We start from the raw sequence: 15,015 nt of genomic DNA, 5'->3' as shown, positions 1-15,015 counted from the left end.
TTATTGTTGCCTTCTCTTAATTGTTCCAACCAACAGCAGTCTCCTCTCTGATGATGGTGGCTAAAAATAGTTCCCTCCTGAGCCCAGCTCAGTAACTGTAATATCCAAGCACACAGAGAAGGCAGATGTGCTAGTTGGTAGCTGAATGTTCTCTTTCACCATTTCCAGCCAAGAAATAAGGCCTCAGTGCTGGACTCAGAATAAGGACTTAAATCTGAAAAACTGGTGTTCAATGTGCATGGAAAGCTGCTTTTGAACAGTGGGAACAAAGTCAATTACAAACAAGCAACTCTAGCACAAATAATTAACTTTGGTGCAGGGACAAGAGAACCCTTCAAAACAGGGTTCAAAATAGACTAAAGGGTATGTCAGCTCATTGAGTAATCAGTCAAAGTAATAATATGAGCAATATGGAGTTATTTGAAATCTGCAGGCATCTTTTCTATATTTGAAATGTATGTTTTGAAAAATATTTTTTATTTCTCTATTCATTATTGCCTGCCATAGTGAGAGAAAAGAGACAGCAGTCTCTTAATCTGAGAGTGATCCTATTGCAAACTGGAACTGGGTTATCTGCTAAGGAGGGTCGCAAGATAAATGTGGAGCCAACTGTATGTGTGTTTTCTTCTATTTCTCCTACTAATCAATAAAAGCTTTTTAAAGTGAAAAAGTTCTTCCCAATAATGCAAAATAAATTATATTATTTCTACATTTTACAAAGGCTGCAAATGCTTTGTAGTTAAGCTCTATGCTAGGATTCTACTTCACTGGATCCCTACTTGTATAACACAATTAGACAAGGACACAGGACCCCAAATGAAAGCACAGTCAAGCATCATCCCTCATGCAGACATGCTAGAGTTCTTTGCACAAAATATGCAGAGGTTAATGCAACTCAAATGAGTTTACTTTGGACATCTTATTCAGATTTTTCTCACATCAGTGTTTTTTGCCTAAGACCCAACTTCAGCATCCAGCAAATCCAAACATCAACACTACAATTGTGTTTGGTCATACTTGAAACCAGGTGTACATAAATGTCATCTACGTGACATTACTATCATTCAAAATGGTCCAGAGCAGAAGGATGGGACACTCTGTCCCATAGATCCAACATGCAGAATGATTACACTTGGCAGTATGAAGAATAACTCAATTTAATTCAACTCATTATTTTAGAAATCCTTTAGTGTGGACACCAAAGGAAGTCAGACTACACAGAATCAAAGCTCTACATGGGGGTTCAACAGAGACAAGGATGACACTGAACTTCCTAAATGTGTCTATGTGAATAAATTAAATTTTACTTGTGGCTTTAGCCTTCCATGGTAGTAAACTCTTAAAATATTCCCCAACAGAGATTTGTCACATTCCAGCTACTATAACTCCCTCAAATTCTCTGATTTTATTTAGCTGCTGTAACTAACCAGTGACAATTGCTGATAAACCATTAGTCTGCCTTCTTCTGGAAGGGAAGTATGTTTACCAGTACTTTGCCCTGGTTCTAGAACATTCCCCAGCATATTTAATTCACTTCCATAGACACAGAGTTTGTAATCATTACTTCATTTTACATTAATCTTTTCTATATCTTGAATTAGGATACAAAGATAGTTGGGAGTACAATAGGATTCAGGATTCCAGAGTAGTTTGCTGCCTCAAAGAGAACAGATGTGTCTGAGGCTGATCAAGCTGTTGTTCTTAACTTCAAGAGAAGCTAAGAATAGGTTGCTGGGTAGCAAAGGGTTGGTGGTATGAGAACTGGTTTTGAATCCATATCCCCAAAATAAATTTCATCATTACACCTCAGGCAAAAATCTTTCTTCCAGGGCTGCTTGTTGTTTACCTTTTGGCTGTCTTTTTAACCTGGTTCCTCTTTCCTTGGGAACATAGCCAGGGTCTGGTCATGCTGCTAAATAGATAGGCTAGCCCTGCTAGCCCTGGTCCAGAACTGACAACCTGGACCTTTCTTCTCTGCCCTGCTCCAGTGATTTTGCTTAGGCTTGGCTACAAACTATGCCCTGTACTCATAGCAACCTGAAGATCCCTTTCCTCTCACCTTCTTTCACCTCTCCACGTTACCATTATCGTTACAGAAATCACAAGCATATACACACAGAAGAACAAATCACTTCTTCCTAATTAAAATTGCTTCAATAAAAATTGAGAAAAAAGTCAGTAAAATGAAGTGAGTGTAGTAGTTTGCAGCTTACATGTGTGTTTGATACTTAATCAAATTGTCATTGATTGTGTATAGGATCTCTGCTAATACTTTAACATCTGGAAAACTGGGACTGATCTTTAACCCGAACTGGCACAGAAACATCCTCCAGATGCTTGTTTTTAAGATGGAAGGATTATCTTTTGGTCCTCCATAGATAGGTGCTTTTACACTGAAGGAGGAAGAGATAATTCAAGCACCAAACGTTGCTGTAATTATCATAGAAGGAAATGGCATCCCTGGAATACTGTCAAAAGAGGGCAGACAACATATCTTCAGTGTCTTCAGAAGGACACTGATAACACTGATAACACTGATAGCAACTCACACAAAGGATAACCTGAGGATGAAAGCAACTATCACATGCAGATTCAGCAGGGCCCATGTGAAATATGGTTATGCAACTTGGCATTGAGTGGCTCAAATCTAAACTGCTGGATGATCCAGCAATAGTTGGACATGGTGTTAATAAGCATAGAGCCATGAGCCAAGGTCTCTGGCTGTGGACAGCTACTCTGTCCTGTGCCTCTGGAGATCTGCTCCCACCTGCTCTTTATCACTCTGACACGAAAATCATTCTCTGTTCTGACAAGACTGTGCCTATCGGTGTTGCCTATTCTGTTTCAGTCAAAATGAGACAATGAGGCAGCTTATCTTAAACCATATAAACACTACTTAATCTTTTTTAACTCACCTCATTTTAAGTGCAACAAGTCACAGTAGGTTTATTTTGAAATGGCTGATAGAAAACTGAGCTGACTGACAGACTTGCACACCGTCCTGCTCCCCTGTTACTCACTGGTGGCCTTTGCCAGGGACACAATCAAAGCTTCCCAGATGCTGTAACACCAGAAGTCCCTCCAAGGAGAAACATCAGATGTGTGTGCCCACAGCCCTTAGGATACATATTGGTAAAATTTTTTCCAAGGGTGGTACTCACCTTTAGACTAGATTAAGCCAACTGTGTTACTAAGGAAAAAGAAAAGAAGAGGAACAACACAAAATTCTCAGAAATTCCAGTCTCTACCTTCATTCTTCTTAGGAAAGAAGTCTGTCTAGTGACATTACTACTCAAAATACAGCTACTGTAAAATGTCCTCAACTATTTCTAAGAAAATGTCAATTTCCTCTACGTCTATTACTTCTAATATACAGACCATAAGGTTTTTTTGTGTCACAGTAAGTTTATCTGAGCTATCTGGAACACAGAAAAAAATGCAAATAGTTTTCTAATATTGCTTTATTAAGTTATTCAGAGGATAGGAAAAAAAAAAAAAACTGCCTTGTAGACAGAGAGTGGAAAACAATTTATCCTCCTGCTTCCCTATTATGTAACCTTAACTGCACAAATAAAATAAGAGTAAATTGAAATAAATCAAATAAATTACATTTCACAGTTTCAAGCTCTACATTATATCTTGGCTGTAATAATATACATTATCATTAATGGCTTTCACTTTACAGTGCTGAAAGTCAGATTTGTTATTGTCATCTTCATTCCTTGACCTTTACTATCGGCATTGCTCACATGAAAGTATTAGTCTGCTGTCACACTTCAAGAAACCATGTAATAAGGTCAACTATGCATCACTCTAAGTCATCTAAGGCTATTTTACCATATTTGCTTTGTGACAAATGTGTAAGATCACTGCAATTATCTGCAATGATAGTTAGACTTCATGCTATATGCCATTCAGATTTTAATTATATTAGGAAATACTAGTGCCAGAGGACTAGTGTAACATTTTATCACCATGAATCCAATATCCATTTAACTGAAATGCAACAATGGACATCTTTAATATCTGAAATGAATACTTACATTCTGGAGAAATATTTAAGTGAAAAAATATAGTTATCTACCCTGCAATTAAAAGTGCTATCTGCTTTTTGGTTTTGATATTAATTAGGATTTGCAGGGTTTGGGGGAATAATGAAGTTTAGGTTTCATATAAGAGCACAGAATTGAGAAAATAGTTTTATTGCTGAACATTTAAATTCTTACAGAGATTTGTGGTATACTGTAGTATATAAAATAAATCTACATTAAGAGTATGCTTTTCCTTATATTAAGGAAGATGGCAGGAGAAAAAATTCTCTGTTCAGCAGCCACAGTCATAAAATAATATAAATGCAATTACATTACCAAAGGACATAAGTTTGACAACCCAAGAGGGCAACCATATTTTCTGCTTATAATATAAAAAAGATCCCAAGCATTTGAGTCTCCTCAGTTTTTTGAGCTCTGATGGTTATTTCTTGTACTTAGGATGGAGGATGCTTTTATTCTGTGGTTGAAAAGGGAAAAGGAAGAACCATTTGCAGTGGCAGTGGATGAGTGGAAAGGCCTTCCTAAGAACAATCAGGCAACTGGCTGGACATTTACATAACCAGAAGAAGTCCAATGCCATATACATAGCTGGTATATCTGCTTTGTAAATCAGAATGCACAGTGGCTTCAGCTCTTGCTGCCAGTCCTAAATAAAACAGCTAGGGCATTGGATCACTACTTATCATCAACAACACAGGCAAAGGTCAAAAGCCACTTGGTTGAAAGAACAGCTTGTGGGAAAAGGGACTTAAAACATATTGCATGGGGTTTTTTTCACTTTTCTGATCTTGAAGTTCTGAGAAGGTCAAATATTGATTCACTAGTCAATTGCCTAGTCAAGGATTGCCTAGTTATTTATGTTTGTTTAGCAGCTAGAGCTATAAACTACCAGAAATGGTATCTTGAGATTACCTATGCATGTACACTTCACAGACTCAGAAAAAGTACACAATTCCTTTCTTGTTCAGCTATACTAAAAAGAGAAGTTCAAACAGCTTGTGTAATTCTTACATACACATTAATATAAAAAAAAAAAATTAAAAGAAAGAATTGTCAGGAAAGAGCAATAAAATTAGGTGCTAATATACTAAGAGAGATTTTAAAAATTTAGTCTTGCCCAGAAACAGTGTAACAAAGACATAGTGTCAGATTGAATATACTGGGTGTAATATTTATTATTTAGGGTTTATAGGAGAAAATTAACAACAGTTAATAGAATTGCTATCAGGAAAGGAAACAGAAAGATCAACCCATGCTGCGTGGGCGTTTTAGGAATGGAATCACTGGCACTTTTATGCCACTCCCACTAGCAGATCAGTGTACTGAGACCTTAGGAGCATTCTCAGAAATCATGATATGCTCTGCCATGGAGAGCAGTCAACTCAATGGCAGGGAAAAACAACTGCTATCCTACCTCTGATTTTTATGCCTGCTAACTTTTTTTCCAGTCCTGCTGTGGAAAGAGCTCTTGGTAATAAAAGGCATTCATTATAAAACATAAATTCCTATAAAATGACTTATAGGCTTTGTAGAAGAGAAAAGGCAATTATTTTCTTCCCTGGAAATAATTAATCAAGCTTTCTGTAGCAAAAAGTGTTGAAAATACATAAAGCACATATTTGTACAGAAAATGTAAATTTTCTCTGAAGAAATGGGAACTATTACATATTTATTAATGTTTATGCTGTTGTCATTATTTATTTTTGCTTTCATAATGATGCCTTATTTTAGGATAGGAAATTACCTCTGTTTCTGTTTCTTGCATTACTTGTGTATAGCAGTTGATCTTCTGCTAAATAAGCAAAAAGCATTTTTACAAATGTACTAAAATTTCTGCCTCCTTCCCATTGACCTAGTGCTTTCATTTTTAATCCAGTTCACTGAAAGTTTGTTGCAGAGAATTTTGAAACGTTTTTTTCAATAAGCATTTCTCTCACCCATATGTATACTATTACCCAGTGAATTAAGAAACCAACAGGTAATAGGACACATCCTTCATGAGGATCCTGAGCAATTCTTGTGCACCTCCCATTCCTAAGTCACACAGAATGACACATACATGATACAGGGCTGGTATGCATTTGCTAGGCAACTGCAAACACCTGTGCTTGGTCTCTTATTTGCATGCCCAGCCTGTACAAAGAAAGTTGTGGGACTCCTGATGAGCTGTTATCCTTCAACTCATGAAAAGCAATGTAGTCAGGCAACTGCATAGTATTAGCATTACTTATTCATGTCTAGATTTCCCAGCTAAAAGCCAAGCTCCAATCTCTCAATTGTTATGTACATACCATGGTAAATTATATCTGTACTGAGGAATCTACAAACAAGGTATACCAAAAATAGCAAGAAAAGAAGAGGCAGGAGTAACTTGCTTTCATCTAAAGAGCAAAGTCAAGAAGATCGTGAAGTAGGTGAGTTCTGTGGTTAATAGGTAGTCGCCTAAAATATCGCTGTCTGCCATTAAAACATTTTTTTTTTAATATGCCATAATTCACTTAATAAAAATACTTAGAAATTAGACTTATTTGCAATTCTGTGCTTAATCATGGCATTATACTTACCAAAAGACCATGATTACATAAGGCACACATATCAAAATTTACATTATTTAGCTCTAAATATAAACATACATATTCACATATTCAAACTCTTTATTGGAGTAAGTTTTTATCAGAGAGTATACCATTCTGTTTACATAATTCTGCAAAATAATCTGAATGGGTAGTATTTTGCATAGTTAATACTGTATGTATTTGATGTGCATAGATTAATCCAACTTCATATTACTTTACACTAAGACATCTAACCATGCTTTATTTCCCTGGGGAATGCAATCAAATTCTGCACACAGCATCCCAATTCATTTGGACGTACTGATTCAGTATTCAAGGGCTAGTATTTCATGTGTTTCAGCTAGCACAATTCAACTGGAGTAAATACAACATACAACTTTGAGCTGACAACACTGGTCTCAGCCCAGCAGAAAATAAATGCAGTCTTCCAGATCATTTAAATAACCAACAGGCTGGATTTTCTCATCCCACAGCACATCTATGTCCTGAGGGAAATTTCTCTCAAAGTCCAGTTTCATGATCTGTTTAAGACAAGATACAGTGTTGTGACTGAAAAGGGCCATCCCACCCTTTTCTTACCACCAGCCTGCTCAGTTCCATGACACCATGTATCCCCTTGGGCTGCAGGAAGCATTTTACAACTGCGCTCAAAACTAGTCAGGAACTGGTGTCAGTTCAAAAAAACCCCAGCACAATAAAAATTAGTTGGATTTCATGAACCAAAATGAGAAATTGCATGAGATGGATGCCTTTTCCTGGTCTTAAAATTTAAGAGCTGGGCACAGAGGGATAAGGGGCTTTCACCTGGGTATTTTAATAAGGATTCTTGCAGTGCACCATTTCGCCAAGTTGGAATGTGCTGCGATGCACACGCACTATAAATGGTGTATACAATTTATAGACCTTACAAATTAGCATATCCAACAAGGATGCCCCAATGGGAGGCCTGGATGAATGGTGTGATATTCTCCTATCTGAGGAATTCCCCCCTGGATGGGCCAAATTTCTAGTTTACAGGATATGTTCTACAGAGGACCTTGGTTTCCCAAGACAGCATGGGGTTTTCCAACCTCCTCCTATGATGCCTTTAGGGTGGTTGGTCTCCTGGACTAACAAAATACTAGGGCTATGCTAAATTTTCAGACTTAAGGAATTACAAGTATGCATGCTAAGAATACTGAGGAGACATAAAAGTTACATAAAAAGTATATAAAAGAAAAGGCAAAAAATCATCTTGGCATCAGGACTGGGAATTGGTAGAACTGTTCCTTTTGTTGGATGATCATCCATAGTTTAAACATATTTACAGGCTTGGCTTATTTAGATATTTTCCTCAAAAGGTATTTATTTTTAATAAGATCTTTTTTATTTTGTCACTAGATCTAGTATCTCAGGTTATCTGTTCCTCAAAGTACTCTTCCTAGCCCATTTAGTAAATCCATTCATAAGTCTGTTCACAAATTATTGGTTAAAATAAATTTTTTGGACATGCCTTATCACAAGGTGCTTTTCTACCAGCCACATGGGAAGCCCAACCATAGGGCTTCTCGACTTCATGACTGACTTTTTCAGAATGTCTTATATTAAAAACCTCAAGTTACATGGTGGTCAAAAGAGCCTTCTCTTTCTGGACATCCAAGATTTTGCATTCATTCCTTGTGCCCCAATCTGCAGTTGATCTACATATCCTACTCAAGGGATATTTCACTTTTTCTCAGCTTATCAAGAGAGGATGTAAGACTTACTAGCACTATAGCCACCAAGCTGATTAGTGCTAAAAATGTTTTCTTTGTGTAATATAATTTCCTGTAGAGTACCTTGGAAGTAACTCTACCCTGCAGCATTACAAGGTGTGTCCTGTCCTGACACTGCCATTTATCCTGCCTGCCTGTTATGAGCTTTTCATCCTTTCAGAGCTCCCAGCTCTGACTTCCAGGCCTGCCCAATCTTCTTTGCAGCCTCTCCTGTCTCCTGGCTATTGGCTATGATTCTTCATAAACTTGAATTGACTTTACTTCTCTCCAGGTTATACAATACAGAGGACTTCTTTTTTAACAGGAGACTCCAGAGGAAGTAATATCTCTTTAAGAATTGAAGAGGATGAAGTCCCACACTTTTTATGATGACTGAACTAAAGCTTGGAATAGTAATTTATAATTCATTGCAAAAATGTGTTGTCCTTTCATGGTAAGTTGACACTGGCTGTCTGTCAGGTGCCAGTAAGCCATTCTCAGTCACCCTCCTAAGCAGGACATGGAGAGAAAATAAGATGAAAATCTCATGGGCTGAGATAGAGTCAATTTAATATAGAAAAGCAAAGACCATAGAGAAGAAGCAAAAAGCAAAGTTTATTCTCTGCTTCCCATCAGCAGATGATGTCTGGCTCCTTCCTGGGTAGTAGTGCCTCAGCACATGCAGTGGTGACTTCAGATGACAAACACCTGAATAACACACACCTCCCTACACTCCTCCTCCTTTCTTTTGGATTTTACTGTGGAGTGTGATGCCTTGGTGTTGGCTTGGGTCAGCTGTCTCTGTCTCCATGTCCCTTCCCAAACCCCGTGCCCTTGGAGTAGGGTTGCACAGCAGTAGCCAAAACATTGGAGTATTATCAATGCTGTTCTAGCTACTGCCATAAAGCACAGCACTGTGATGGCTGCTATAGGAAGAAATAAGTATCTCCATCACAGTATATCTTTGCAGGTGTGCACATTTGAAAGCAAATTCTGATTTTGTCAAATGTTCAATCTGGTGAAATTGCTTAATTCTAAGGCAGATTGCAAATAAATATTTTAACTGTGGAAATGAAAAGTTGCTGGGCTTTGTTTCCAGACTTGATAGGTAATTGTTCTCCAATTGGCTTGTCATGCCAGTACTTCTAAAACCTTCACATAAAGTCTCCATAAATAGTGAGGCAATTCAGTATTCTACTTTCCACTAACTTCCACCACTGATCAAAAGATGTCAAAAATCTGTTGAGATCTTGAGATCTCAAAATCTTGAAATCAAAAGTCTTGAGATCTCTGTTTGGAGTGATCTCAAAAACTGAGTATGAGTGGGAACAAATTTTGTCAAAACATTAACTCAGAAGTTTGAATGCTTATGTGGAAATGTGGAAACTTGTTTTTCTTTTTTTTTTTTTCTTATTTCTAATGGTCAGTATCACAAGAAGTGTTGATATAATTATTGAGCAGACACTTCTTTGTAAAGCACCACAAGCTTAAAACTGCTTCAGTAGTAAGACTTCAAGATCAAAGTAAAAAATAATTCCGTTCGTTGTGATGACAATTCTGCTAATTGAGCAATTTCAAAGGCATGTAACTTTTGCTATTGCAATTGCTTCTTTGTAATTAGGGGCTTTTCAAAGAGCTTGGTCTCTCTCTGCATTCTTTTAACTGACCACTGTGTCAGCCCCATAACAAGATGAGTGGGAAGCTGGTCTCTTGAGAGAAGAGTCATGCCATATTGGTTAATCCACCAGTCAGTTCTGCACAACAGAAAGCCCTGAATTTTCTCAGCTGCTGTCTTTTAAAGTAAATCAGCTGCAAGCAGATCAGCTTTTTGAGAAAAATATATATTTATGTATTTTCTAATACTTATGATACATATAAATTATGAATACTCTGGAAAGACATTGTTTTTGTAACAGATGTCCAATGTCAAAGCATTGATAGCTTTTAAGTGGTCTTCCAGATTGCAATTATGATAAACAGCACTATATTGTCACTTCCATTGGAGTTATTTTAAAAAATTATTAAATTTTAAAAATAACAGCAAGAATGCCTTTGTATTAAACTAATTCTCTATGTAGCTTGAACTTTTGATTATCTCTTTACATAAATGATGTCATATTCCTATATTCCTCAATCGGGACAAAATTCCCATTATCTTCAATGAAGAATTCAAGATTGGGGTGCTAAGAGGAGAGAGTGGATGAACAGTGCCTTCAACATGTCATTGAATATCTTGTATTTACCAGCTGAGTCTCCAATGACTTATTACCATTTACAATATTTCTTATTCAGCATTTTATTGCATTTCCAGAGAAGAAAATAAACTTCAGAGGAGAAACATACAATAATTCTTCTCTTTTTAGGAAAAAAAAACCAAGCAAAACAAAACAAAAAACAACTTAGTAAAGAAATAGTCTGAGTTATGCAACACCATCCAGAAACGTTATTTTATCACTGCTTGAAATAAATGGCCACTCAAAAGGGCATAGTCGGGAATGTTTTCTTGCAATTCTAGTTCGAGCTAGTAGGATAATGTTTGGCAGAGCTCAGCTGTCTTCATAATAAAATGCCTCTACACAAATATTGCTCATTACAAATTAAAAACAGTGGTGCAAAAAGCCACAAATATAAAGAAAAAAGACAACAAAGAAAAATCTATCTCTCTTTGAACAAAAATTGACAAAAGACAGGTTATTTTTAAAGTTTATATAAAATTTAATTTTAAAATAGTGGTTTTACTTATTATAAACTAATATGCAAAAATAAAATTACACGAGTTACTCTAGTAAAATAAAATGCATCACAGTTATAGACACGAATAATAAAAAAAATGCCATAGTGAAATCTTAAAAAAATTAAAAATATTTATTATATTATGATTACACATAAATAAGAAAAAATATACATGAACAACAGCTTTCTGTGGAAATATATTTTTATTTGGTTTCCAAAATAATTGCTAAATTCATATCTTCTAAATACTTTTTTAATTTAAAAAATTACAGTATAAACAGTTCAGTGTTTCATTTCTTGTTTGTATGTTTTAATGGTTCATAAAAATATATATTTGAGGTTCTTGTGGTGTTTTTTTTCCTTGCTGGAGACAAGATAGCCTTAAAAACATATTACTACTTATAGTTTAAATATTCCAAAATACTCAATTTTGATGTTTTATCTGATTTTGTGAAATTTGACTCAGTATTTGTTGCTCATAAGGATTTAGAAAAATTATAGGGTTGAGAAATTTTCTTATAAGTGCATCATATCTTAGCAAAAATTATGAATTATTTTAGTAATTTCCCCCTGCCTCTTAATGTCTCCCTTTAAAAGCATACAATGATGAGTTAAGAAGCAAAGTAGTAAAAAAACCCCTCTTTTACCTGACATCTCTCATATCTCATCCTGAAACCAAAACCTCATTTCCTTCAGCGTTATCTGTGGGATGTAAACCAGGGGACACATTTCAGAGCTCTGCTGCAAACACAAAGAATTCCTACAGCAGTATCCATTGCCTTTCCCTGCTGCCTACAAGACCTCAGCCAGACCCCACTGAAGCCCATTGTACGCTTTCTACTAATTTTGAAGGCCAGCAGACCAAGATTTCTGTTTTCTTCCATCATGTATCTCCCAAACTGTGCTCTTCCCAGACCACTCTGGAAATACCATCAATTCACTGACCATTGTCCATCTGAATCCTCTTTCCCCATCACTGCAACTTCCTGTCTGCTCTAAAGGATGGACCTACTTCCTCTGTGTTGCCCAAACAAAGAGTTTCAGAGTGAGACCTTTGCTTTGTGCGAGTTTCTGCCCTATGGATTTGTTCTCCTGCTTCAAGTCTGGCAGCACAGCCAGTGTCTCCAGCCCAGCTGTCATGTGCTTACAGAAGAAGTCATTGATTTAATAACTGAAAACTTGCTGACAGCGCCCAACTTTGCCCAGCCTTACTAAAGATCAGCCCCATTCACACAAGCACCATTAAGAGGAGCAAAACCAAAGCAGGGAGATGGAAATCTGAGTTTCTAGAGCCAACAAACCACCTTATCTCAGGAAGGTCTACTGCAAGGCCACAGGCAATTTCTAGAAAAATGAGCAGCACACCTGCTGACAAGGATTGCCTAGACATTTAATGTGAGGGAAAGCTTCCAACCAACTTTCCATTCCAGATATGAACAAAATCACTGAGAGAATTTCTCTATCTTATGCAGGAGATGAATGATTTAATTTTGATAGGCAATAATAGAGAAATTCATTTCTGTGACATATTCAGGCATCAGATATAAGACTTTGAATATGACCAGAAAATATGCCTTACTTTCAGGAATTTTACCAGTCATAACTTTTTTTTTTTTTAATTGAAAATATTATATTGGGAAAGTACCTTACCTTATTGATTAAATCAGTAATGTGGTCTCTAAGCACCTTGCCAGTCACATCTCCTGTGACATGCATGAGCCATAAGGGGTCCCTCAGGCACTGAAGAACTCCCACTGAAGGAGCATGGTTTCCACATATGCCTCCTCTTCTCTCTTGAGCACTCTCACAAGGCAGAGAGGGAACCTGCTGGAGTTTCCCACCTTCCCTTCTCAGCAGCACCACAGAGCACTCATGTTGTACAGACTCTTTCGTGAGTTTTGGCTTTGTGACATCTCAGACATGTCTCACCTATGGCAATAGTCCAAACCTGGATGTAGCATAATGACACCTTTCCTCCCACATGCATTCTGTGATAGTCCTTGGACTTGCACTATAGAACTCAGAGCTCTTGCACTAATAGATATATATATAATTAATATATATAACCCACATCTGGGCTTTACTATTATGCCTTCTCAGCTTTCAGATATGTGTCTCTTACAGTAAACCACTTGCTTATCTAAAAATTATACTTTGGAAGCTTACAGTCAGGAAAGACACTGTGATCTTAGCCCTGCCTTGTAAAGCAAGAATTAACTTCTCTTCAGAGGGAATTACTTTTAGAATTTATTCCAGACATGTTTAGTCTGCTTCAAATATGTTTGTACTCTCTCTGTCTTCAAAAAACATGATGTAAATATTTATTACAGATTCGTGATTGTAGGACTTTTTTCTGATTGCAAGTGTGACATATTAAATCATATCTTTACGTCTTCTCATATTTAGGGAAGGGAATTAGTATAATTTCTTGACATATTTATCTCTTTCAGATGGAACTAGTTAGAAGTGCACTTATAAATCCTAGACATTTTCCATTAACTTAACTTATTACAATAATCATGTATGATATTACTCACATAAATCAGAAAAGAAGCCAATGTTGACAGTTTCCATTTCTAAGAATATTTCTTTATTAATTAGTTTCATATAGTCATTGACTCTTTAATGAAGGTCCATGCATATTTCCAGAATGATTGGTAATGTATAGACCATGTTAATAGCAAATAATCAGCAAAAATTATCTTCCTGGATTGGCCTACAGATGTGGAGCAGTTTTTACATTGTTTTGCAAACATGACATATTAAAATAGTGTACATCTACCCTCTGCAATGTGTACATGTGCATAGGCAAAGAGATTGGCTTTTAGGCATGGAGTGCTGTAAAAAATGGAATCTATGCATTTTGAATTATTGTATGGAATCATAACTAAATTGACAAGAAATCCTCCTATGCAACAATTTTGTCTCCCTAGGAGATGACAGTTCAGCAACATCAAAATATTTCACAGACTTCTTGCCCTGTTTCTGCTCACCCACCTTCTTAACTAGTAGCTTGGAAATTTCTCAAAGGCAAAATTCAGCTGGCAAACCACAGCAACTTGAAAAGCTGCAAGCCCTCTAGGTTCTGATCCCAAGGTTTTTGTATGAGGACCTCAGAAATTTTTCTTTTATAAAGTGAGAAGGCCAGTCTTCACAGGTTGCAAGGGATTCCGTAGCTTTGGGAGATAGATGCTTTTCTGCCAAGGCAAGGATGTTGAGGACTTCACAGATGTTCCATAAAAAACAACATTATTTTATTTTAAGGACTGATAAACTTTATTTTTTTGCTCATAACTTGTTCTTATTGCTATTTTCTTTCATCTTTCAAATGGCATACAGAGTTGCAGTGACTACAAAGAATATTCTGGGTGATCCTCAGCAGATCACTCCACTTTCTAGAGGCCTATTTGCCCCCTACCATCTTTTGTCTGTCTTTTGTATCAAGAGAAATGCTGTCTCCAGCCCCATTTGCATGCCATGACTGGCATAGGGGTTTCTGGGGCTCTGTTAGTAAAAGGTTTGTAAAGGAGTTTTCTTCATTTCTTTTCAGAAATTTGCTGTAGTATTCCCAAGTGAGAATACTTCAACATCACCCAGCTCACTTTGCAGTAGTTAAACCTTTGAATAAGAACACCAGTAGCCCCTGGAATAGCACCAGCACTGTATTATTTGTAACAAGTGCACAGTTGAAAAATAAATAGGTTACTTTAGATTTCTTGAAAGAGGTCAGAAAGATAACTCTAGTGGTAGAAGTCTTCTGTATGAAATCTTTATGTCAGCTAAAGCCTGGTAAGTCCTAGCAGACACTACCCCACAAACATTTCCCTTGATGGAGCCAGGGTAATTATCTCCACATTGGCTCCCTTCGTGTGCTCTGCTGCTCTGCCAACAAGGGGAGCAGTTACTGCAAGATGTTATGGT

General features: G+C 36.8%; 1 long non-coding RNA gene across 2 annotated transcripts in view; it reads right to left on the bottom strand.

Annotated features, from left to right (window-relative positions):
- Window positions 1-7,109: 7,109 nt before the first annotated feature.
- The window catches only part of LOC146763430 (uncharacterized), a 40,782-nt gene continuing 32,876 nt past the window's right edge, over window positions 7,110-15,015 (bottom strand). For both annotated transcript variants that reach the window (XR_014952151.1, XR_014952153.1), the window contains exon 2: window positions 7,110-15,015. This exon is cut by the window's right edge and continues 27,987 nt beyond it. This is a non-coding gene — a long non-coding RNA (uncharacterized LOC146763430).

The sequence above is a fragment of the Lonchura striata genome, chromosome 1A, assembly GCF_050655825.1.
Source record: "Lonchura striata isolate lonStrDom1 chromosome 1A, ASM5065582v1, whole genome shotgun sequence".
Taxonomy (NCBI): Eukaryota; Metazoa; Chordata; class Aves; order Passeriformes; family Estrildidae; genus Lonchura; species Lonchura striata.
The sequence above is the reverse complement of the archived record's forward strand: the minus strand, read 5'-3'. Positions and strand labels throughout refer to the sequence as shown.